The 25,533-nt window shown below is 42.1% G+C and overlaps 1 protein-coding gene across 5 annotated transcripts in view; it reads left to right on the top strand.

The window, feature by feature from the left end:
* The window catches only part of RXRA (retinoid X receptor alpha), a 310,855-nt gene that overhangs the window by 153,256 nt on the left and 132,066 nt on the right, over positions 1–25,533 (top strand). Inside the window, exon 1 of one of the 5 annotated variants that reach the window (XM_073599594.1) lies at positions 13,150–13,368. The exons of the other annotated variants lie outside the window; for them this stretch is intronic. The gene's annotated coding sequence lies outside the window, so the exon portion shown is untranslated. Of the gene's footprint in view, positions 1–13,149; positions 13,369–25,533 lie in introns of those variants that run through there. 5 annotated transcript variants of the gene reach the window in all.

The following is a 25,533-nucleotide window of genomic DNA, read 5'->3' on the forward strand; positions in this document are numbered from 1 at the left end:
CCTATGTGTAATTTAATCTCAGTTTAAATACAGATGTTCTGTGAAGCACTCAGAGGTTTGTTAGAGAACCTTAATGTACAAATCTTATCATGAAGGCCAAGGAACACACCATACAGGTATGGGATAAAGATGTGGAAGGTTAAAGCAGTGTTAGGGTATAAAAAATATATCCAAAAGCTTTGACCATCTCACTGTTCAATCCATCATCCGAAAATGAAAAGAGTATGGCACAACTGCAAACCTACCAAGACATGGCCGACCACCTAACCTGACAGGCCAGGCAAGGAGAGCATTAATTTGAGAAGCAACCAAGAGGCCCATGGTAACTCTGGAAGAGCTTCAGAGATCCACAGCTCAGGTGGGAGAATCTGTCCACAGGACAACTATTAGTTGGGCACTCTACAAATCTGTCCTTTATGGAAGAGTGACAAGAAGAAATCCATTGTTGAAAGTAAGCCATAGGAAGTCTGCAAACAGGTGGAAGGTGCTCTGGTCAGATGAGACCAAAATTTAACTTTTTTTCTTAAAAGCAAAATGCTATGTGTGGCAGAAAACTAACACTGCACATCACCCTGAACACATCATCCCCACTGTGAAACATGGTGGCGGCAGCATCATGTTGTGATGAAGCTTTTCTTCAGCAGGGACAGGGAAGCTGGTCAGAGTTGATGGGAAGATGGATGGAGCTAAATACAGGGCAATCTTAGAAGAAAACCTGTTAAAGTCTGCATAAGACTTGAGACAGGGGGGCAGAAGTTCACCTTCCAGCAAGACAACGACCCTAAACATACATCCAGAGCTACAATGGAATGGTTTAGATCAAAACATATTCATGTGTTAGAATGGCCCAGCCAAAGTCCAGACCTTAATCCAGCTGAGAATCTGTGGCAAGACTTGAAAATTGCTGTTTACAGATGCTTTCCATCCAATCTGAGGAGGGCCTGTACACACAATCTAAAGCTTGAGCTATTTTTCAAAAAAGAATGGGCACTAATGTCACTCTCCTAGATGTGCAAAGCTGGTAGAGACATACCTAAAAAGACTTACAGCTGTAATTGCAGTGAAAGGTGGTTCTACAAAGTATTGACTCAGGGGGGCTGAATACAAATGCACACCACACTTTTCACATATTTATTTGTAAAAAAAATATTGAAAACCATTTATCATTTTCCTTCCACTTCAGAATTATGTGCCACTTTGTGTTGGTCTATCATATAAAATCCCAATAAACTACATTTATGTTTTTGGTTGTAACATCACAAAATGTGGAAAATTTCAGGGGGTATGAATACTTTTTCAAGGCACTGTATATAACTCTCCTCTCCTGAAATACTCAGCGCTGCTTGAGGACTCTGTTGCTTTCACTATAAAACTCTCCTCTCCTGAAACATTCTGCACTGCTGAGGGACTCGGATTCTTCTCCTATCTATGCCCCATATATTACAGGTAGAACTGAAACTGATATATCCGTAAAAGATCACATTTAGCATCATTAACCTGACATGGAAACTTTAAAATACATTGAGGTGATTCTGTAATATATATGTATCTTCTGTACATAATTGTATGGCCATATGAGAAAACTACAGTGATTTTGTTCCTAGTGTAGATTGATAAGGTAGAAGCCCCCTTTAGGTCCTGGCAGTGTGGTGGGTTCTCAATCGGCGGATAAGCTCTGATATTTCCTTCGGGACGAGTACGATTTCATCTGAATAAATAATGATGATGTTAATGTATTGGTGTTCCTATTATAGCCGAGCATGCGGTGGAGCTCACGTGCAGCGTTTTCTGATGGTTTGTCTCCTGATATATATGAGGTTAGCAGACTTTGCAAGGAATGTTCAGATCGCAGGGAGTTGGGGATCGGAAATTCATATACTTTTCAACCTCCCTTCAGGACCATGTGGAGGGGAGAGGGGAGCGGCTCTGGGTATTAACCGTCTCTTTATTCTGACTCTCTGCCTTTCTATGGTACATGCATATTCATGGCTATACATTGCTGCATGTGTTCTGCAATCTTCCAGCAGAGGATTGCTGCAAAAAAATTGACAAATCCTGGCATTGCAATCAGGACAGGGACTGAACGGGGTAGAAGGGAGCACTAAAATGGTGACATAACCTCCTGTATGATAACTTCATACATTAAATGGAGCCCCCAAAGAGATGCTTTTATTGCTGTCATGTCGAAAGAGGTAGCAGTCATAGACTGTCCTGTGGGGGGATAAAGCTGTAAATCATTAAGGCCTCCAGCAAGGTATTACAATGATACCTCGGTTCACAAACGTAATTTGTGAAACGACTCTGGTCGCGAACCAAATTGGTTGCAAACAGAGGCAAATTTTCCCATAGGGTTCAATGTAAATCAGGTTAATCAGTTCTGAACTTTTTTTTTTTTTGTTTATACATGAAATGTATGTACAGTAAAAAAAAAAAAAAAAGGATTTTAAACATATATAGTTAGTCTTTTTCATTAAGCTGACCTCTTTCATGTGTACATCTAAAAAGAAAAAAAAAAAAAACTATAGCTCCTCCTTAATCCTTGTTTGAAACAATCCCAAACCCCAATTTAACCACTTCAATACCCGGCTATTGTAATATGACGTCCACAGATGGGATCTCCCATCCTGGGTGGACGTCATATGACGGCCTCGGGTTCCTGGCCACCTAGGGGGCGCGCGCGGCCTCCACGTTGCTCGGGACCCGATGCGTGTGCCCGGTGGCCGCGATGTCCACCGGGCACCCGCGATTGCCCGTTAAGCGGGCCGGACCGTGGATCTGTGTGTGTAAACACACAGATCCACAGCCTGTCAGGTGAGAAGAGAGCAATCTGTGTTCCCAGAACAGCGGAACACTGATCGGTCTCCTCCCCTTGTACGTCCCCGCCCCCTACAGTTAGAATCATTCCCTAGGTAACATAATTAACCCCTCCCCGCCCCCTAGTGGTTAACCCCTTCACTGCCTGTCACATTTACACAGTAATCAATGCAATTTTATAGCATTGATCGCTGTATAAATGTGAATGGTCCCAAAAATGTGTCAAAAGTGTCTGATGTGTCCGCCATAATGTCGCAGTCACGAAAAAAAAATCGCAATTGCCGCTATTACTAGTAAAAAAAAAAAAAAAAAAAATTAAAAAAAAAAAAAAAAATGCCATAAATCTATCCCGTATTTTGTAGACGCTATAACTTTTGCGCAAACCAATCAATATACGCTTATTGCGATTTTTTTTTTTTTTTACCAAAAATATGTAGAAGAATACGTATCGGCCGAAACTGAGGAAAAAATTTGTTTTTAAAAAAAAAATTGGGATATTTATTATAGCAAAAAGTAAAAAATATTGTGTTTTTTTCAAAATTGTCGCTCTTCTTTTGTTTATAGCGCAAAAAATAAAAACCGCAGAGGTGATCAAATACCACCAAAAGAAAGCTCTATTTGTGGGGAAAAAAGGACGTCAATTTTTTTTGGGTACAACTTCGCACGACCGCGCAATTGTCGTTTAAAGTGCGACAGCGATGAAAACTAAAAATTGGCCTGGGAAGGAAGGGGGTTAAAATGCCCTGTATTGAACCGGTTAAATGACTAATCTAGGGGCCAGAAAACAGCATTGTGCATCCAGGAAAAGATCATCTGAGGGCATGATCAAGTTGTAGGATTCATATGAACTGTTTTACCATGATTCCCAATCAAGTGAGCCCACCCTCATGGTAGTCAGGGGGCAGAAACCCCTATCTGAGTGAACAGGTTCTCCTAAGACTCTCATCTTGCACTGTTCCTCTCAATATGAACGTGTCAGAGCAGGGAAGATGGCCGTGGCTCGTGTTCCTGAACCGAAGCAGAGTTTGCGTACCGAAGCACATTTTAGTGAACTTTTGTGTTCATGAACCAAGTCGTTCGTGAACAGACGCGTTCACGAACCAAGGTATCATTGTATATCCTACAATTTCCTTCTATTGGTTATCTCTATTGCTGCCTGCAAGCAGTGATTCCTGTACTGACTTCGCCTCCTGAAACTCCTCCTCTCAGCACCTCTGTAGTCCAGAACGCAGGCTCCGTGAAATGTGTGACACAGCAGTGCCTACTCCTAGGCAGTAGTGAATATGTGTCACAGAATTCAAGGAAGTAAATGTGTGGGGATCTTCACAAACTTCAAAATTGATCAGACTAATAGGAGTAGGCAAGAAAAAATTGAAATAGAATGTAGAAATGAATATATGATTTTAAATGTTGACCATAGATACACTTTAAAGCAACATTAAACCTGAAACCAAAAATATAATATATTGCAGCTTAATTATTAGATTGCATTTGTTTTTTTCCTCCCTCTGTTTTCACCCGGTGATCTGGCCAGTAACACATCTCCTGTACTAGAGTGCCCCCAATCTGGATGAAGGAACAGAGACACCCCTGGATATCAGCATTGCCTGTCTGTCTGGGGGATGGGTAGTGTTAGATATACTTGCAGATTTAGATACAATAACAAATTGAAGCCAAATTGCAGCTCACGGTTCAGTTAAAGTGGTTGTCCAGTCTGGGCAAAAAAAAATTAGTCGGAAGCTAGAAAAACTGTAGCTGCTAAATTTGAATATAAGGACACTTACCTGTCCAGGGATCTGGGGCTGTCCTCACCTGGGCTAGTTCTTCACTAGCCTTTGGGTGCCTGGCGCCAGCATCCTAACTGTGGGCAGCCAGCTATTGCAGCTTTCAGCTTTCCAGCCAGCTGCCCACTGAGCATGTTCGAGCCGCACTGCGCTTTGTGATTGGTCTCGCAGTCTTCTGGGAGTCTCAGAAGACTTGAGTATAAAAGACCACGGATAGAGAGAGAGGCGCCATCTGAGTGCAGTATTCAAATGTTTACTGACAGCAAACAATATACACACTCAGTGTAGGTAAAGGAAGGTCAGCGTGGTGTGGGTACAATGATGTGTTCATCCACTCTAAGGGAGGACAAGCTGCGGCGTTGGTGGTAGCACGTCTGGCCATGGCTGTGCTGGTGGTTCCCAGCACTTCCTAGTCCATAGGTATACACAGGGGAAAGCCACTGACATCCCTTCCAGGTGTCAGTTGTTGCGCGCATTCGGCGCATGCGTGCTCTTTCCTCAGGCATTGGGTTCGGCCATCTTACTGATGGTATTATTATTATTCCGAGGTTGGTGGGCATGGAGCGTCTGAACCCACCAATCTTGGAAGATGTGCTGAAGAGCTCTGAAAATGGGCTGATAGGAATACTTTAACACCATAAATGAGTACATAAATCAAGACATGCACACCAACTATTAATATACCTTGGATATAAAAGAAAAAGTGAAAAAAAAAAAAAGGACAAAGTGGGTTAGAAAAAGTGTGATGGAGAAATAGTGGGATAGAGAAATAAAATTAAAATAAAAATAAAGGCGGGGGGGGGGGGGGGGGCAGGGAAAGAAAAAAAGGGAAGCGGGGGGGTTTACTTACAAAAAAGATAGGTTGGAGAATAATAAAAATATTATAAGCATTATTAAAAAGTGGATGTTACAAGGATAAGACTGGTATTGGCTAACAAAAATATAGTACATGAAGGGTACGTAGATAAAGCCAGGCGGACATCGTGCACTTGCTTTTAGAAATCAGAGATAGGATTAAAGACCAAAAGAGTCCATTACCTGGAAACAATTAGTGGAAAATGTTTACCAGGAAAATATAAGAGGATACATGCATAGACGACACATATGGAAGGGGTGACACCCTTTGCGGGCATAGGTTCCAACCCAAAGGTGGGGATCATATCTGTGACCCACATGTCCGCAAAGTGAGCCACACTATAAAGAGATGGTGGATGATGTTATAGAAGGGGATTGATTTCCAATTCCTCATTCAATCCTCCAGGTGACAAAGTATCTAATTGTTACATCACTTATGATTCACAGGCACATAGACAAAGCGTTCTGCAGCAGGAAGATTCTTGGGTATAACTTCAGACTTTAAAATCTTGTGAAGATTGCTGATGGTATGTGAGAACGTATTTGGGGACACTGTGTACATCAGACCCTGCATCTACTAACCGCCTGTGTTTGCCAAATCCTTTATGTAAAGTCCGGATGGTACAACCAATGTAAAGGAGGCCACAGGGACAAGACATGCAATATACCAGAAATTCTGATGAACATGCATAAAAATCATCGGATAAAATATAAGTTTTACCCTTTAGAGGAAACATTTTTTGTATGATGAACATATTGGCACATGCGGGAGTCTTCTTCTGGCAGCGTCTGCCAGACCTTCAGCTGGGTATTCACAGTGTATCCACCGCTGACATCAGCAGCTGCATGTAAAGTGAATATCTCCTAAACCGTACAGGTTTAGGAGATATTCATTTTACCTACAGGTAAGCTTATTATAGGCTTACCTGTAGGTAAAAATTAAAAAAGTCTGTATACAACCACTTTAAGTATCAGGTGGTATAGTACTTTTAGAGTTCACCCAAGAATCCCAAATCTTATGACTTTTCTTAAAGGCATCCCCTGGCCGCATATGTCAGTTTATACAGTGGGAGTATCTGATTAATTCATTTTAGCCAAAAAGCCACAGGGGGAGGTTGTTGTGATTTTCCTGTGACTAGCTATAGATTTTTTGGCATAAAACAGAACTAAGTGCAACAAGAGCTTCGACCAGTTAGGGAGAGAATCATCATCAATATAACCGAGTAGACATCTTAAGGGATTACAGATATTGGGTATTTGAGTGAATGAAGGGAACCATGGACTGCCATTGCTGTCATCATTCGGAAAATGCTTCTTTTCTGGCTGTGAAACCCATGGCTTACAGCACTTTCAGAGTCACATTGCTGAATCAAGTGATGCAAATAAGGAAAGGTGGGAAATCCTTATGTTTGTTTGAGGTTATTGTTTCAAAGTATTGAAGTCAGGAGGTCAGTATGACAACCAGGGGAATGGCATTTTTGGAGGAAGAGATCAACAGATTCTTTTAGGTAAATAAAAGACAGTCTGGTCAGACATGAGCATTTTAAATTGACTGTCTGGTAAAGCTTATGTCATCTGTGGCTCAGGCCTCCATCCCCGCAAACATCTGCAATTGGCAGCTTGGCCCTCTGAACCCCTCTGTCTGATAGTATCCTCACCTTCTGATTGGCCAGTGCATTCCTTGGTTGCAGCCCTGCCCACACCAAAAGCAGTATGAGAGGGAGCATGCATAGCCCAGCCTCAAAGGCAATATGAATAAATCAAATACAGGGAAATGGTGCAGGATGATTTTATTTCATGTGCCTGGTTGGGCTGATTCTTGGGTCATGTGTCTCCTGGTTACCAGGAGCGATTACATCTAATGATTTCGCTTCTCTAGGACAGCATAGTGCTAAGCGGATATGTGTCCTTCAAAGTGATATATATATATATATATATATAATAGCTCTGTAGGGGGACAACCTAGAAGACAGGTGACCATTGTAGGTGACAGCACAGATAACAAACTGCCCCATCCAGCTCTTCAGGATAGAGTGGCCCTTCCACCCCTGGGGGGGTACAAATAGGTTTTCTCATTAATTCAGTGAAGTGGTGACAGACTTAAGTGAGTGAAGAAAAGCCTCAAATCCCCATCAGATTTTCTCAGGAGGCCATGAAGAACTTTTACTTAGGGCAGACGAACACCTACACACCCACACTCAGGGCTGGCCCGTCACGCTCTCACACGCTTAGTGGTGGATTTTCAGGTCATTTCAGCTTTCTATGCATTTGTTTTGTTTGGGGATTTTAGCTTTGTGTGGAGTCACTCCAACACGTCTGTAGTTTTCATAGACTGCTTTCTTTCTGCAGAAGAGCTTGTTTCTTTAAGAGAAAGAGGGAAAGTTTTGCATCCGTCTGAATCATTTTTTTTGAGAGAGGAGAAACTTGTGAGAAGCCTGTTGCCTTTCAGTCGCCCCCTGTATGCAGGGTGATGTCAATACAGGCAGCTACCGGTATTCTTGATACAGTGAGACTGACTAATTTATATCTAAATAAAATAAACAAGAACAGGGATAAGTCACAAGTTTGATTGGGAACTGTGTCTCAAGGATCAGCATCTAAAACCCTGCACACTGACTAGTTATTTGCAGTTTCCCCTACTCACTTCTCAGTTTTCTTCATATATGCTGTGCTCATTTAAAACGCCAACATCAGCTAGATAGACCCAAAAACAGTTGAAAGAAGTCATTCATGCCACGGCAACAGTCAAACCCTGGGTTTTGCATTCTATAGCATCCCACCCTTGTTAAACCAGGCATTGCAACAAAACGCAAGATCCACTAATCAGGGCCTCCCTGTACAAATTGCTATAGTTTATAAGGGGAAAAAAATTCAAATATATACTTCCTTTACCTCTATCTTCTGCCTACATGCCTAGGCATCTGGTGAAATCCTGGGAATAAGATTTCCAAATCTGTACTTTTGGCTCTTCAATCTCCATAGTGAGTGAGGGATGTTCACAGGAAGATTTTCCAGCACACAGGACCGTTTTACTGTGTAATAAAAACTGAAATGTTCCTCATCACCCACACAAGAGAGACATCCAGATGATTGCTCAAAATTTCGAGCATTACTGCCTAATAGGACTTTTTATGGACATACTTCTCTTGACAGCTTTACCTGACAGATGGTGAGACCTGTCAATAGGTAGATGTAATAATATCATCTGGACAGAAACCATTACAACAAGCAAAGGTTCCTATAACCGCTTCATAAAGAGACTGACAAATTCTTGTTCTCCATGAACAAATGAAAATAAATTGAACAACGTATCAGTTTTGATTTTATAAACTGACCCCCCATGCCTTCTTTGAAAGGGGAGCTCCAGGTAAATGAAGAAACTAATCTGAATGGACACATATACATGTGCAGAGTCAGAAACGATCAGAACAGTCGTCTATGTATGTGTCTCTTCTGGGAATCTTCAGGCAAAATCTTTTTTTCATTTTGGATAGACTAATGGAAGGTTATAACCCCTGTCAGATTTGCAATCTGTGCCATTGGGGAGATTTACCCTCACTTCCTGTCTCCTATGCAAAACAGTGAGAGGAAATCTCTGCAAATTAATGGAATCTCTTGGGGGGGCCCCCCAGGTCATCAGAACTAGTGTCCCAATTGGAAGATTTCCCTCTATTACTTTTACTTTCAATGATAATGGTAAACAGGACAAATAAAGAGCGGGACTCTCCCTAACCTGGGCACAGACAGCATTAAAAACTGAATAGGTGTTTTAACCCATCTCCACTTTATCACAAAAAGTTTTGCCTTTTGTTATATTTTTAATCTGCGTGTACATGAACCCGTGGCCAGGCTGTGAACATATTTAGCTTATGAGCCCTAACTGACTTTAGCAGCAACAGACACTGTGAAGCAATTAATTTTTAAAGATATTAAAAGAGAAGTGGTTTTTTTTTTTATCATACTTACCTAGGTGGATCCACCATTGGTTCAATGCTGTATCCACCTCATGTAAATACCTGACCGTCCATATTCTGGTCGCAGGTTTCCATTTTTAGACAGAATCCAGGACACTGGGTGGCTGGTGTGGGCTTTGCAGCACAAGCATTCAATACACAAACAAAATACTTCTCCCATCCTCTATTGCTGCATAAGAATTAGTCCAGACAGTAATAAAAGCTGGGAAAAATGCAGTAAAAATGAAGATGAAGCTCACATAACCAGCAAAATGTGTGGTTCTGTGGTATTTCCTGCAACTCACACAATTTTGTTTATTAAAGCCTAAATGTAGGTAAGACTAAAAAAAAAAAAAAAAAAATCAGCACAAGGGAGGGCACTTGCATTTAATCTCATATGTTCCTGGTGCCAGTTGTCATAGCTGTAATACTCTGTTCTCTGCACCCCTGCTCCCCCCGCCCATACCCTACAGCCATAATCTTCCAGTGCTGCGGAGATACAGAGGGACTTGGCACAGGCACTCGTCAAGATGTCTGCCCTTTCCACACCACTCCTCTATTCATAGAAGCCATTCTATAGCTTCCATTAATTTAAAGTGCTCTATGAATAGAAAAGGTAGACCTTTCATTCATTCATCCATTCATTCACTCACCCCTCCTCCATTCATAGATAGCTTCCAGTGAGACTATATATAGTTCAGTGATTTGATCTTCCCATCTACTTGTTCCTAAAGATGAAGTCACATTTACACAGACATAGGACTATTTGTTCTGTGATCCAAAGCTTACAGCAGCTGTAATATGACATCCAAATCTTGTGGCAGCTTTACAATTAATTTTGTGAAATATTTGGTTTCCATTGCTGATCATATGTGTAATTTGTTGACACAACACACTAATCTCAGGAAATAAGAGAGCAGATTGTTGTATCAACAGACAGGAGGTACTTAAATGGTCACTTTAATTAATCTGGAAAATTTGGGGATGTGAAACTGCTGAGTTTTGCCGTTTTCCATGCCAGCATTCACCTTTTGCACGTTTGCCCCACTGAATATATCCTGGAAAATGTAGCCCGTGTGTTCCCTGGTTTCAGGTCTTTATTCTGCACTCACTGGCTCTACCCACTCACACTCTACACTCCTTCAAGTAGAACTATAGGCAAAACCTACTTTTTCATTTTAGATAGAGTAAGGGAGGGTTATAACCTCTAAGTTTTTTCGCCATCTGTGTCCAATAGGGGGATTTTCCTTCACTTCCTGTCCCATAGCCAAGACAGAAAGTGAGATGAAATCCCTCCAAAGTAAGGGAAATCCTTGGTTGTCACCAAAACTGGTGTCCCCATTGGATAGTTTTTCCTCTATTTCTGTTCCGGTGACTATGCAAAATTTGTGATTGCCTTTCACTTTCAGTGATAAATATGGAGGATGAATCTCCCTATTGGGGACACATACAAATACAAACCTGGCAGCTGTTCTAATCCCTCTCCACTTTTGCCATTTAGTTATACTTTCAGTTTCAGTACACTGAGTTCTATAAGCCCGGATTTCCTGATCTCTGGAATCACACTTTGGTAATTGTTGACATGCTCAGGGCCAATTGATAAACATTTAACATGCAAAGAAAACAAATATTTAGTTAGTAAATAAGCTGCAGGTCAGATTTAGCTGGCGACTGCCAGGTTTGTCCCTGGAAATTGTCTTGGGACAAGTTTATCATCCAGGTTGGTATGTCATCAGGTAGGAAGGATAAAGGTGATGGCCCCTAAATCCACACTGACCCCATTGTCACTTAACGCACACAGGGGCGTCTTCCCATTATTTACAGGATTTGATGCAGCTGGGCACAAAATGTGGCGTCCTTCCTTCAGGACAAAACACAGGAAAACGGCGCAGAATTCCCTCTAAGGCATTGATTTCCCTTTTCCCAGGATAGGTTGTGGTTTTTCTGAATGAACACTGGAGTTATTATATGTGGTCAGTTCACATGTAAATAGTGTCTGGTGATTGTTTTAGAACAAGCTGCTGAACACCAAACAACTAAATACACAATATTTGGGAGTTATTTTACCCAACAAAGGGTTTGTATTCTTGTCCATCCAGTCCTGAGACTTACACAGCACACCCCTGTCTGGCAGGGCAGAAGACCTTGATTTTTCCTAACTGCAGTTAACACCAATGCTGCGTACACACGATCGGACATTCCGACTATGAAATCCTGGGATTTATTTCTGACGGATGTTGGCTCAAGCTTGTCTTGCAAACACACGGTCGCACAAATGTTGTCAGAAATTCCGATCGTCAAGAACGCGGTGACGTACAACACGTACGACGAGCCGAGAAAAATGAAGTTCAGTAGCCAGTGCAGCTTTTCTGCTTGAATCCGAGCATGCGTGGAATTTTGAGCGTCGGAATTGTGTACACACGATCGGAATTTCCGACAACGGATTTTGTTGTCGGAAAATTTGAGAACCAGCTCTCAAATTTTTGTTGTCGGAAATTCCGACAAAAAATGTCCGATGGAGCCTATACGCGGTCGGAATTTCCAGCAACAAGCTCCCATCGAACATTTGATGTCGGAATGTCCGATCGTGTGTACGCAGCATAAGGCTCCATTCACACTCGGTGTTTTGGATTCCAAATCACATAGTGATCTCTGCACAATGTGTGACCTGTGTTTGGGTCCCTCAGTTGCACCTCAAATGCGACGTGATTGTTGCACAACAGGATTGCGTGGCAGTCGTGGCACACCTCGCCTCTAAAAATCACGTGAAGCTTGTCACGGGAAAAGGAACGGGAGCTTCTTTTTGAGTAACAAACATGCATAAGGCAACCCATTCAATTGAATGGCCTGACCGTTTGCCCTCGTTTACACTGAACACGGCTTTGAAATGGTGTGACTTCATCTGAAGCAGCACGATTTTAAAGCAGCATGTCCATGCGACTTTGGGTGTGACATCAGACATCTGTGTGGCTTCGTGCACAGATGTCTATTGAAGTCACACTCAAAATTGGCAAATGTTGTACAGGAACTACTTTTGCAAATCATGTTGGCGTCTCACTGATTGGAACGGTGCCATTGCCAGCAATAGGCTGTGACTTGTCATGCGATTTGACCTGTATGAATGAATGGCCTGGATACAGACAGTTTGGGTCCAGGACTGGCGTTTCTTGCCATAACCGATGGTACCCTAGCAATGCTGCGTCCAGAGGCAGTGTTTAACCTTCTCTGAATACAGAATTCACCCTCAGTCACCTGTGTGAATAAGGTCCTCCTCCAGCCTGTGACTGGACATTGAAAGGAGAAGCAGCAGACTGATGAGGTCATCTCACTGGCTCTCTGCTCTCTACTATAAGCATGCTTTGTGCCTTGTAGCAGTACTGATTGGCTTTTTTACTTCTCCTCCCTATTCTAGTCTGAGCTCTGCTGTACAGGGACTGCAGGAGGCTGATACCAAGTCACATAAAGGGACTCACACGGCTTACATTTAAAAACAGCACATGGCATTATATATTCATGAATTGGTGCAGCTCCATTATATATTCATCATTGTTCAGAAGACCTTTCTAGGGACAGATCCTCGGCTCCTGGGGCTAAGCGTCACCTGAGCAATGCATATCTAGTTGTGTGGCTCTGGGGATGTTTCCTGTCCATGTTTGTTCCTGAGAGATACAATTGACTTTACATGTTGTCAGTCTTGTAGACTGTGGCAGGGAAAGGGTGAGCAGACTGGGAGTTCTTATCTGCAGATGTTGGAGAGGGGGAGGGGCCAGGCTGGGGCTGGGCTGGAACTTTCTGCCTCTTCTGTCACAGCTACAGGAAGACCTCCAGTCTTTGTACAGCCTTCAGCTGCTGAGTTTAACCCCTTCCAGCTCTGCCGGGCTTCTACAGCTGCAGGGCACCCCTCCTGCTCCACTCAGAGCTGTCCTCCTTGGCTCCCTGCCTGCACCCCTGGAGGATCCTGGGTAAGTCTTGCTCTCTCTCCATCTTTGTCCCAGCAGGATTTCACAGCTCCATAATCACCCGTCAGACCAGTCTGTGTTCTCCACCTGACCCAGCCTGTCTACAAAGTCCGCTCCTGTACTGGGAGCTCTAATAGTTTTCAGGGACACTCTGTGTGTGCTTAGCACTGTCCTCTGCCAGGTCAACTTCACAGTGAATCTTTGGTGCTTTTCTCATTGTAGTCTGCAGAGCTCACCCCCTGCTTATATTGTCTCGGCGGGTATTTTAAATCGAAGAATTTTTTAAAAATTATTATTAATTATTATTAATATTATTATTTTATTTTTGATTTTTTTTTTATGATCGGTAGGGTGTTTCTGGGTGTATTAAAGGGTACCCAGTCATCCATGAAATGTTTTTGCAGTGGCTAAACTTTGATAAAATCCCTGGCATGGATTGGTAAGTGTTGGTGCCAGTTGTCTGTGAATTCCCAGGACAATCCAGAGTTTGGAGATTTGTCCTTGGAAATCTCCCTGGTATTCATAAATCCATTATTTTACAAGGAGCGCTCAGTCTTTGTCACCTGATAATGACAATTTAGTATGAAATAAAATGGCAGTGCAGTGTTATTCAGAGGTACAGATTTATATCAGCTCAGCTGGCAGCGACCCTGGAAATGGTTTTATAGAATCCCAGCTTTGTGCAGAAGATAAACAGATGAAGTCAATGGAACTACAAGTCCCTGTGTCCAGTGTGGAGACCATTGTAGTTTGTTGAACAATCACAGCTAGAGCCTGTAGAACCAGAAATCCCAGCAGGGCTCGGCAGGCATGCTGGGGGTTGGAGTTCCACAGAATGAAAGCCCCATGTGTGGTAGGATGTAGAGCACTTCACACCCATTGTTGCTCTCTTGTTAGGTACTTAGCATCTTATTGTGAAGAGGATCTCCGGTGTGACATACGGTGACAGCCTGGATCTTCTCTCAGGATGTTTGTGGGATTTTAGGACAGGTGTGGAAAGCTGTGGGAATTGTTCTGCTAATAGTCACAGGGGGAATTTACTAAAACTAGAACAGACAGGATCTCAGCATTTGTGCAGATTAACCAATCAGCTTCTAGCTTATTCAGTCAAGCTTTGAAAATGTAAGCTAGAAGCTGATTGGTTGCCATGCACAGCTGCTCCGGTATTAGTAAATTTGCCTCTCTGTCTTTTGATTGTGATAAGACATGACAGTCCAGACGCAGGTCCGCAATCACATGATTCCTTCTCCTCCATCCTTCTTCTGTATAGCTTTTACTGCCAGGGCTCATCTGCCCGCTGGGTTTTTCTTTAATATCAAAGAGAAAGAGAGTACCACAGTCGGTGCTTTCCAAGGACTGTCCTTGGAAATATTGCCAATTATGAATGTTCAGAGACTTTACAGTAAAATCCAAGTATTTTGGAGCGTTGCTCTTGGTTTTTACAGTCTATTCTTGTTATTGTGTTGCTTTTGCCCACAAATTTCCAGGGACACTGCACTTGCTTTACAAATCCAAAGACCAGAAGTGCTCTTCAGTTCTGATGCTTGCAGCTGTGCTAAAGTCACAAAGTTTACTCATTCTGAGCATTATGGAATGCATTGCAGTTGGATTCAGCAGGATTTTCAGAGTTCTTCTAATGCCGCATACACACGAACTGACTTTTACACCGGACTGGTCCGACGGACTGTCGGCGGACTTCCAACGGACTTTCCCAACTAACGGACTTGTCTACACACGATCACACCAAAGTCCAACGGATTCGTACGTCATGACGTACGACCGCACTAAAATAAGGAAGTTGATAGCCAGTAGCCAATAGCTGGCCTAGCATTGGTTTTCGTCCGTCGGACTAGCATACAGACGAGCGGACTTTTCAATAGGAACTGGGTCCGGCGGAGTTCCGACGTAAAGATTTGAAACATGTTCCAAATCTAAAGTCCGTCAGATTTTCGACTGAAAAAGTCCGCTGCAGGTCCGATGAAGCCCACACACGAGCGAATTGTCCGCCGGACTCCGATCGAAAAGTCAGCTCGTGCGTACGCGGCATAAGTAACACTCGGCTTCTTGTTATTCTCCTCTATGTCCAAGTATGGATGGAGTTGTGCTGGACGCAGGGCAAAGCTTGAGCCACGGAACATGCTGAATGTAATTTCACAGATCTGGGTTGAAGCCCAGCACAGCTGCAGCTCACAGTAAATAGGAAAGGACCAATTGCACCTAAGCTGACAGTATATTCACATTACTGATGAGGGGTATCTGGAGTGGATTCCTGCTTAAAGTCCTAATTCCTTTCTAAACCAGGGCCATGCTTGGAGCAGCCCCAGGTGTTTTTCTCCAATAGTCCTGCTTAAAGTACTTCATGTTAATAAAAAAACTCTTTGTAGGAGGAATCTTGAGTATTAGAAGTCCTTAGAATGGGCACTAGCATGAAAATGATTCTTGCTCTCTGGCAGGATGTTATGGATTGTTTGCTGTGGATGCTGGGCCGCTGCTTGTCTGAGCTTCTGTATGGTGTTGCCATAGGAACGGACCACAAAAGGGATGAGGATGTTGCTAGCGCTTGTTTTGCCCTCTTCGCTGCCTGTCGGCCACAATAGATTGCGACCTTGAGGAAACACCTCCCTGCACACACGCAAAGGGGAGGGGGGACGTAGGGTGACGGGAGGTTGCTGCATGACCAGCCATGGACTAAGCAGAGGGGCCAAGCACACCATCCAACTTGCTCTGTGCTCTCTACTTATTAAAGGGGAACAACTATCAGCACTCAGTAATTTTGGAGCTACCAACATGTATCTGATTAGCCAGTTTGTGTGAAAAATGGAAACATGTTAAAAAAATGTTTTAACTTGACAGAAATCTTGTATCACTGAAGAAAAAAATGATCATTGCCGCTCTCACATTGTAAACACATTGTGGTGGGTGAGTAGGACACTTATTTCTGCAGATATGTCCAGTATGTATATAGATGATTCTCAATTTTATGGGCCAGCTCTCTGCACCATATTGGATACATTTGAAAGTCTTTTCCATATAACTTTGTCAATTTCTTTTTATTTTATTTATTTTTTTTTTACAAGGTTGGCCACCAGGTCTTTTCTTAACCCCCCCCAGTTCATCGACTGGGGACTGGCATGTGTAATGTGCACTTGATTATGGCCAATTTGTACACACACTCTAGGGCCAATTTAGATAAGATCCAATTAAACTACCAGCCTGTGTTTGGAGTGTGTGGGGAAACCCATTTGAACACAGGGAGAACATGCATACTCCATGCAGATGGTGTCCTAGCCAGGGTTCCAACTAAGGCCCCCAGTGCTGATAGGCATAGCCACTGCACATGGCCCACAGATCTGTTCACAAAACCAAAAAGACTCATTCTCCTGCTCTACTGATGTATGAGCTGCACAGTCAGCCAGCAAATGATGGGCCAGGGCACAGACATATCGTTTAGAAGAGGCAGGTCTGCATGTTAGCTACCTTTCTGTTGCAAGAGGTAAAATTGTATAATTAATGGAAGACAATATCCTGTGTCTAAGTCCTCTTTCACACTTGTGCGACCTGTCCTGCGACTTGGGACTGAAAAGTCGTACCCCACGATTTCCAATGAGTACCGTTCATATCTGTGCAACGTCATAGTAGTCCCTGCAGTACTTTGGGCTGTCTTTGATGCGACTTGAGGTCCATAGACCTCAAGATTACACAGGCATTGCTTTAAGTCTCCAGTCATGGCAAAGTCCTGTGACTTTCAGGTCGCACAAGTGTGAAAGGGGCCTTACTGGGTCTGGAGTCCTGCAAAGTCTGTGGCAGCAAGTTTGTGTTGGGTGTCAATTGGTTTGGAGCTAGTGACAGCTAAGGCCAGCCATAGATGATTAGAATCTCGGCTGGTTACGCAGGAACCTGGCAGAGATTCAAACTGTATATGGGCAGCCTGAATGTACCAAGTTGATCGATCAATCAATTAATTTGGGTACAACCAGCCTGCTGGATTCACTTGCAATTATCGTTAGCGGCTGCTATAGCCACTAGCGATAATCACTATCTTTTTCTGGCCAGGATGGCTTCTCCCCCGCCGAGAGCAGACAATTACTTGGCAGGAGGGATTCCCCTGTCAGCACTGTCGGTGTTGATGAAGGAATTGTGCAAATTTCTTTGTTGCAGGAAAGAAGTTTGCACCGTCAATGGCCTGCCTAAAGCCTGATACACACTATCAGTTTATTTTTCATTCAACCACCACTTAAATACACAGAAATGTCTTGTGTCCCTAAAAGGTGGAGAATATTAATTCTACAGGAAGAGATATCTGCTGGGCTTTCATACAAAGTGTCACTGTCATTGAGATAAGATCTGTTTCATTCATTTACTGGAAGCCATAAACAAGCTCATGGGTCACATGATCTCTAATCAGCTGCCATCAGTGACACCCCCTTTAGACTTCACTGAAAGGAGCCATAGGCCTGACACAAAAAGTGACTTTACATGAATACATGGTGCTGATGTACCAACTTTTCTGAGAAGCCTGCTGCTCTTTATTAGCTGACATTTTAAAGTGTTAGTTCACCTTTATCATGACATGTAAAGTACAATGAATGGTTCCTTTTTATGCTGGCTATACATGGATAGAAAATAGGTCGAAAAAACGTTCGATAAGCCTGATCGTTCAACTTTCGGAATGTTAGTGGGCTCATTTTGATTCCCGAAATGCGAAGTTTTATGCCAAATGAGAGATCCATCGTGTCAGAATTTTGTTGTGTAATCAAACGATTTTCTAAACATCAGTAGTGGAATCTGTTGTAGACTGTTCAAAAACACATACAGCTCATGTGAAAATGTTACACCAGAAATACAAACTGTTTGTGTGATCGACAAAAAATGTTTATAATATTTTGAAAAATATTTTTAAATCTTCAGCTTTTTTTAAAATAATACCCAGATCCTACAATGGAGGGAACTTTTCTTGTTAAGGGTGACAATGCTCTGTTCCTGTCTGCCATTTGTACTTCTGCCTTGACACCCTGTCACTTTTGTGTGAGTGTGATCACCATCAGCAAAACTGCTGTCTGAAATTTCATGCTGCCATCACTTGATTGCATTTGGACAGGAAGTGGCTGCAAATTGGCTGCAGAAGACTGGCAGCACTGAGATGCAACTAAAGTAAAAAAAAAAGGAATATCGAATTACAAAATGAGAGTTGCTTATGCATTTATCATACACAATGTTTTGGCAAACGAACGTAAGCGCCCGTTCACACCGGTGCGACTTGTCATGCGGTTTGACAATTCCAAATCACATGACAAGTCACACCCTATTGTCGGCAATGGAACTGTTCAAATTGGTACGACAGACTTTGTGGCGTTGCACTGATTTGAAAAAAAACTTTCCTGCACAATTTTATTGCGATTTTTAGGTGCGACTTGCATAGACATCTGTGCATGAAGTGAAGTAGCACTATTTTAAAGTCACATTCGGTGTGAACCGGGGCTTAGTCTGTTGCGGTTTACATCTACTTTTTCTGTAGTAAAATCTTGAGGAAGGGTGAAAACCGCAATTGGTCTCCCTGCTACGACAAAGACTGTTACGTAAATATGGCAGCTGTTTTGCTTGTCACTTTTTGTAACCAACTATTAAAATCGCTATATTGACTACAGACTTGCCGACTCAATCCCTTCACTCTCTACCCCAGGGAAACAGAAGGTGAGAGAAAGCGGCTCCAACAGTTTTCACTAAACCGGGTTCCCCACTGGAAGATTTCCTCTTACCTCCTGTTCTGGTGACAACTGTACAATTCTGAATTTCTCATCACATTCCTGGTGGCAGTGGTGACCGATAGAAAGGGTAATGGACCTAAAGTTTTGAAACCAGTTCTAGGGACAGCAAATCACATCCACATCCTATTATACTGAATACACAAAATTGGAAAGAGTTCATTTTCCCATATAGAACCAGGACTTTCATGGATGTGATGCCGTCACTGAGGTGAGCACAAAGTATATGTTTAAAATATCATGTTTTGTTGTACAAGTTTATATAAAAGAGTATATCTCAATATGTAAACAACATATATCATATTTTAAATATTGATACTTGTTCCCAGCAATAGCTTAGAGGATACTTGAGCATAGAGTCTTTCAATGCGTTTCACAGATGCATTTCTGCTTCTTCAGGTAAACTCAAATATGCATCAGTTAGATTAAAAAAGAACATCATTACAATCACATAAAATTTTCAATGAAATTCATAATGGACATTTTACAGATAACAAAAGAATACTAACCAAAGTTGTGCTCACCAACAGAAAAAATTCCCTCAAAATATATGTGGCCACCAGCGAGTCAGGAAGCCAAGCCAATATCCAATATTTAGTCAGATCCACTGGCCAAGTCTGGCAGACATCGAATCGCACCCAAGGCGGAATGATGCGGGTTTCATACGTAAATCTGATTATTAAAGCATGAATAATCCGAATAGTGTCGATACAGATAGTGATAAACGTCAGTTAATGAATGTGACCATGTGGTCAGATCCAAACAGGGATGGCTGATGTAACGGTATAAACTTGGCCACCATCTATGGGTATCATACATACATCAAACGTAGTCAAAGAAACAGCAGTCAAGTGTTCCAAAATGTGATATGTCAACCAAACACAAACATATCATCACATGGGGACACCACACACGCACATGCAAACATACACACGAAACACATACAGACACCTATGTCAATACCACCGCTCCCCCCCACACACATAAATACACAAGGGGAGCCACCCCCTCTCTCTCTCTAACACTCACCCCATACATGCACTACAATACGACTCACCAACCCATAGTATCAACCCTAGGAGTACCCTACTTTATAGATGTCCACACATACATAACCTCCACATAAAATAAACCTGGTGGTAGGAGTCCATCACAGGATGTGGCACCACTAGCCTCGTCCATCCATAGCATTGATAGCCATATGCTGTATCATAACCAATGATATTCCATACATGCACCCATAAAAAGTACTGTCAGCTCACCTTAGTCATGACTTGTATCTGTCTCTTCACTAGAACAGCTGCTCAGCCATTGCCTGCTGGCACCGCTCTATAAGCACGATCCCGCCAGAAGTGAATGAGCCACGCGGCTCACTGATGTCACGTTCGGCGCATGTGCCATAAATCCAATCGCTCCCTGAAGCCGATGGTATCCAGAGAAACATCAGGAACAAGTTACGCGCATCGCCTGCTACCTGCTAAAGAGGCATAGCGGGAAGGCAACGAGGAGACCAAATGGTCTCCCCATCCTGTGAGGAGCACCCGAATGTCTGTCCAAAGGACTAAATCAGACATTGACACCTGACCCCATCCAACTTGAATGAAGACATATATCCACAAGAATAACAAAGTATAGCATAATAACCTATAGTTACATGTACACTATACTAGAGGTCAACCGATATGGGTTTTTCTCTGGCCGATGCCGATATTTAGAAATCGCGGTGGCCGATGGCTGATATGTGATGCCGATATATTAGGCCGATTTTTTTTTTTTCTCATAAAATCTAACAGTTAGACCCCTTTCACACTGGGGCGTTTTTCAGGCGCTTTTGGGCTAAAAAATAGCGCCTGTAAAGTGCCTGTAAAATGGCTCCCCTGCAGTCTCAGTGTGAAAGCCCGAGTGCTTTCACACTGAGGCGATGCGCTGGCAGGATGTTAAAAAAAAAAAAGTCCTGCTAGCGGCATCTTTGGAGCGGTGTATACCACTCCTCCACCACTCCTGCCCATTGAAATGAATGCGCACCGCTGCCGAAGCGCCTGCAAAGCGTTTCGGCAGCGGCGCATTTAACCCCTTCCTCGGCTGCTAGCTGGGTTATAAGCGCCCTACTAGCAGCCGAATAGCGCCGCTAAAATGACGGTAAAGTGCCGCTAAAACTAGCAGCGTTTTACCGTCAACGCATGCCTGCTCCAGTGTGAGAGCAACCTTAAATGATACAGAAAATTTTTTACATTTAAACATTTATTAAACAAAACAAAACCTCCAATCAGTTTACTTGTATGTAGAATTTAGATTAAAAAAAAACAAAAAACTATATCTTAAATATTAAATACACAAAAACAGGTAATCAAAATTTTTGGATGAAAAAAAATGGGCTAACTTTACTGCTTAGTTTTTTAAAAAAAATGTATTAGTGTATTTTTTCAAAAAATATTGCGTTTGAAAGACCGCTGCGCAAATACCGTGTGACATAAAATATTGCAACAACCGCTATTTTATTCCCTAGGGTCTCTGCTAAAAAAAATATATATATATAATGTTTGGGGGTTCTAAGTGATTTTCTAGCAGAAAATACAGGATTTTTACTTGTAAGCAACAAATGTCAGAAAAGATTTAGTCTTTAAATGGTTAAACTGAGAACTTCTACACATGGAGCTCAGTTCATTCATAAGTGTAAATATTGTATCCTTCAGGTTCTTTTTATCAGATTTGGCAGGCTGCCCAGAGGAGGGGAGAAGTCTCTTCACAGAAGTTTTCAGGCAACTTGTATTGACTTCTATTACAGAAGTAATTTGCAAGTCCGCTGATATCAGCCTTTTTTATCAGCACAATCGGCTGATGCCGATTAAGTAAAAAACACCAAATATCGGCCAATATATCGGTCGACCTCTACACTATACATACATTTTTTAAATATTAAACTACATCTAAGCTCAGAGTGTAACACATCTACTGTATACGAGATGTGTTACACTATTTGAGCTCACATGTAGTCTAATTGAAAAAACTGATGTATAGTGTACATGTAACTATAGGTGATTATGGTATACTTTGTTATTCTTGTGAATATATGTGTTCATTCCAGTTGAATGGGGTCAATGTCTGATTTAGTCCTTTGGACAGACATTCGGGGGCCCCTCACAGGATGGGGAGACCATTTGGTCTCCTCATTGCCTTCCTGCCATGCCTCTTTGGCAAGTAGTGGGCGATGCGCGTGTTTCTGTAGTCTCTCTGGATACCATTGGCTTCAGGGAGCGATTGGATTTATGGCACATGCGCTCATATGGGGGCACCCGCGCCGGACGTGACATCAGTCAGCACAGATCATTCACTTTTGACTGGATTGTGCTTATAGAGCAGTGAAGGTGGACAAGGCTGAGAGGCTGAGTTCTGACTAAGGTGAGCTGACAGTACTTGGTATGGGTGCATGTATGGAATATCATTGGTTATGATACAGCATATGGCTATCCATGCTATGGATGGACAAGGCTAGTGGTGCCACATCCTGTGATGGACTCCTACCACCAGGTTTATTTTATGTGGAGGTTATGTATGTGTGGATATCTATAAGTAGGGTATGCCTAGGGTTGATACTATGGGTTGGCGAGTCTTATTGTAGTGCATGTATGGGGTGAATGCTTGGGAGAGAGAGAGACAACTTGGGGTGGCCCACCTTGTGTTTTGTGTGTGTGTGTGTTTTGTGTGTGTGTGTAGGGGGGGCGGTGGTATTGCTATGTGTCTGTATATGTTGCGTGTGTATGTTTGCGCGCGTGTGTGTGTGGTGTTGGGTGTCCTCATGTGATGATATGTTTGTGTTTGGTTTACATATCACATTGTGGAACACTTGACTGCTGTTTGTTTGACTATGTTTGATGTATGTATGATACCCATAGATGGTGACCAAGTTTATACCGTTACATCAGCCATCCCTGTTTGGATCTGACCACATGGTCACATTCATTAACTGAGGTTTACCATTATTTGTATAGACGCTAAACATTATATGGATTATTTATGCTTTAACATTTCTTATTTACATATGAAATCTGCATAATTCCGGCTTGGGTGCGATTCGATGTCTGCCAGACTTGGCCAGTGGAGCTGACACCACTGACTAAATATTGGATTTTAACTTGGCTTCCTGACTCACTGGTGGCCACTTATATTTTGAGGGATTTTTTCTATTGGTGAGCACAATATTGGTTAGTATTCTTTTATCTGTAAAATGTCCATTATGAAGAATTTCTTAAGTCATTAAAAATTTTATGTGATTGTAATGATGTTCTTTTTGAATCTAATTGATACATTTAGATGCACATTTGAGTTTCCCTGAAGAAGCAGAAATACATCTCCAAAACACATTGGATGACTCTATGCTCAAGTATCCTCTAAGCTATTGCTGGGAACAAGTATCAGTATTGAAAATATGATATATGATGTTTACATATTGAGAGATACTCTTTTATGCAAATGTTTTTATGTAAAACTTGTACAATAAATATGATATTTTAAACATATACTTTGTATTTGTGCTCATCTCAGTGATGGCATCACATCCTTGAAAGTCCTGGTTCTATATGGGAAAGTTAACTCTTTCCAATTCTGTGTGGATAGAAAGGGTAAATCTACCCAGCGGGGATAAGAAAAAAACTGACACAGGCTCTAACCTTTTCCCATCCCAAACCATAACTTAACAAAACAGGTTTTGGCTTTAGCTATTTTATTGTCTGAATGTGTGATGTTTCAGGAACTTATGACAACTGAAAATATTTATCATAATATAAATATATATATATATATATATATATATATATATATATATATATATATATATTATATTATATTTGGGGTTTGGTAGGGGGTGTTATATTTCCCAAAGTGCTTCACCCTGCAGGATAATACAGGCAACTGTCACTTAGACATGAGACTGCTATACAAAAAGGGTGGTATAAACATGCACACTCATGCTGGCCAGGCCCACTGACAATTCTCTCTATAGAATACAAAAGGACATGCTGAAAAGTCATGTCAGCAATGAACATGTGTTTTTTTTTTTTTTGTGTTTGTCAGAATTGTGCATACAAATTTGTGAATATGGTTAGCAGTCTTTGTTTTAGGTGGGGGTTGTGTGTTGGGGGTCCACTTATTTATCTCCAGCCAGCCAGTCCGCTTAGGAACGGCTTGGGTGTTAACCCAAAACTTGGGGTTAGTTAGGACTGGGACTCTTTTGCCCCAACTCTGTTTATCCAACAACACAAGAGGCACCAGGGTCATCGATGGAGCAGCACACCTCCTCTGCCCGGTTATGCCAGCTCCCAGCTGTGAGCCATCGACCCCTCATTACAGGCCCGAGCCACAACAATGCTGCACTGGTAACATGATCCAGGCTCCCTGCCGCTGCCTGGGGTGGCTGTGCTTTTGTTACAGAACATGTGGAGGCAATTAGAGATGGGGAGGGAGTGTCAGAGCCACCAGCCGTCCTCCATTTCCAGGAATGGTCCCAGGTTTTAATATTTTGTTAATGGAAATGTCCTAAATGTTTAAGTTTTCAGTCAGAAAAATCAATATCTGGGACACTTTTCTGAATCTAATGTCTAGTAGACATAATGAGAAAATCAGACAAAAATGACTGCTTCCAGAGCAATCGACCAATAATCTGATTGTTGGTAGCTTTCGAGAGCCGATCGGGACAGTTCATGCAAACTTATCCGAGGGGACATGCCCAAAATTTTCTCTCATAAGATAACAGAACAAAGATTTTTGTTTAATCGGTACAGTATTCGTCTGTAAAAAGAGACCAAGGCTGCGCATGCTCAGAAACAAAAAATACATTACAATACATTACATCATTGTGGGACATTGATTTCTGTGTTATGAGAATTTTTGTAACTCTAGTAACCTTTTAGTTTTCGAAATGAGACGATCGCATACCTCCCAACTTTCTGAGATGGGAATGGGGACACCTATTAGCAAAAGTATGTAGGCATAGGACACACCCCCTGCCACGCCCCCTCAAAGGAGAATTATACAAAAAAAGCTTAGTTAAACCCACAAGTGTTTTGTTTTTTTTTTTGTTTTTTTTTACCTACTATTCCTCTATATTGGCTTTTGAAATTTACGAATGCAGCAATTTAGATATTGGATGAAAGGTTAGCACTGGGAAACACTTTTTGAAAGATAAGTGCATTTTATATACCACTATACAGTATAGGTCATACCAAAATGAGGGACAAATGAGGAGGGACAGAGGGACTGTGTTCCAAATCAGGGACAGTCCCTCAAAATGAGGGACAGTTGGGAGCTATGCGATCATTAATCCAATGTTTTCATTGTGTTTACCAGGCTTAACACACCGCATTAAAGAGAGGTGAATGAAATTCAATTTTTGTGCCTTTTCAATAAAGTA

The sequence above is a fragment of the Aquarana catesbeiana genome, linkage group LG09 (assembly GCF_042186555.1).
Source record: "Aquarana catesbeiana isolate 2022-GZ linkage group LG09, ASM4218655v1, whole genome shotgun sequence".
NCBI lineage: Eukaryota > Metazoa > Chordata > Amphibia > Anura > Ranidae > Aquarana > Aquarana catesbeiana.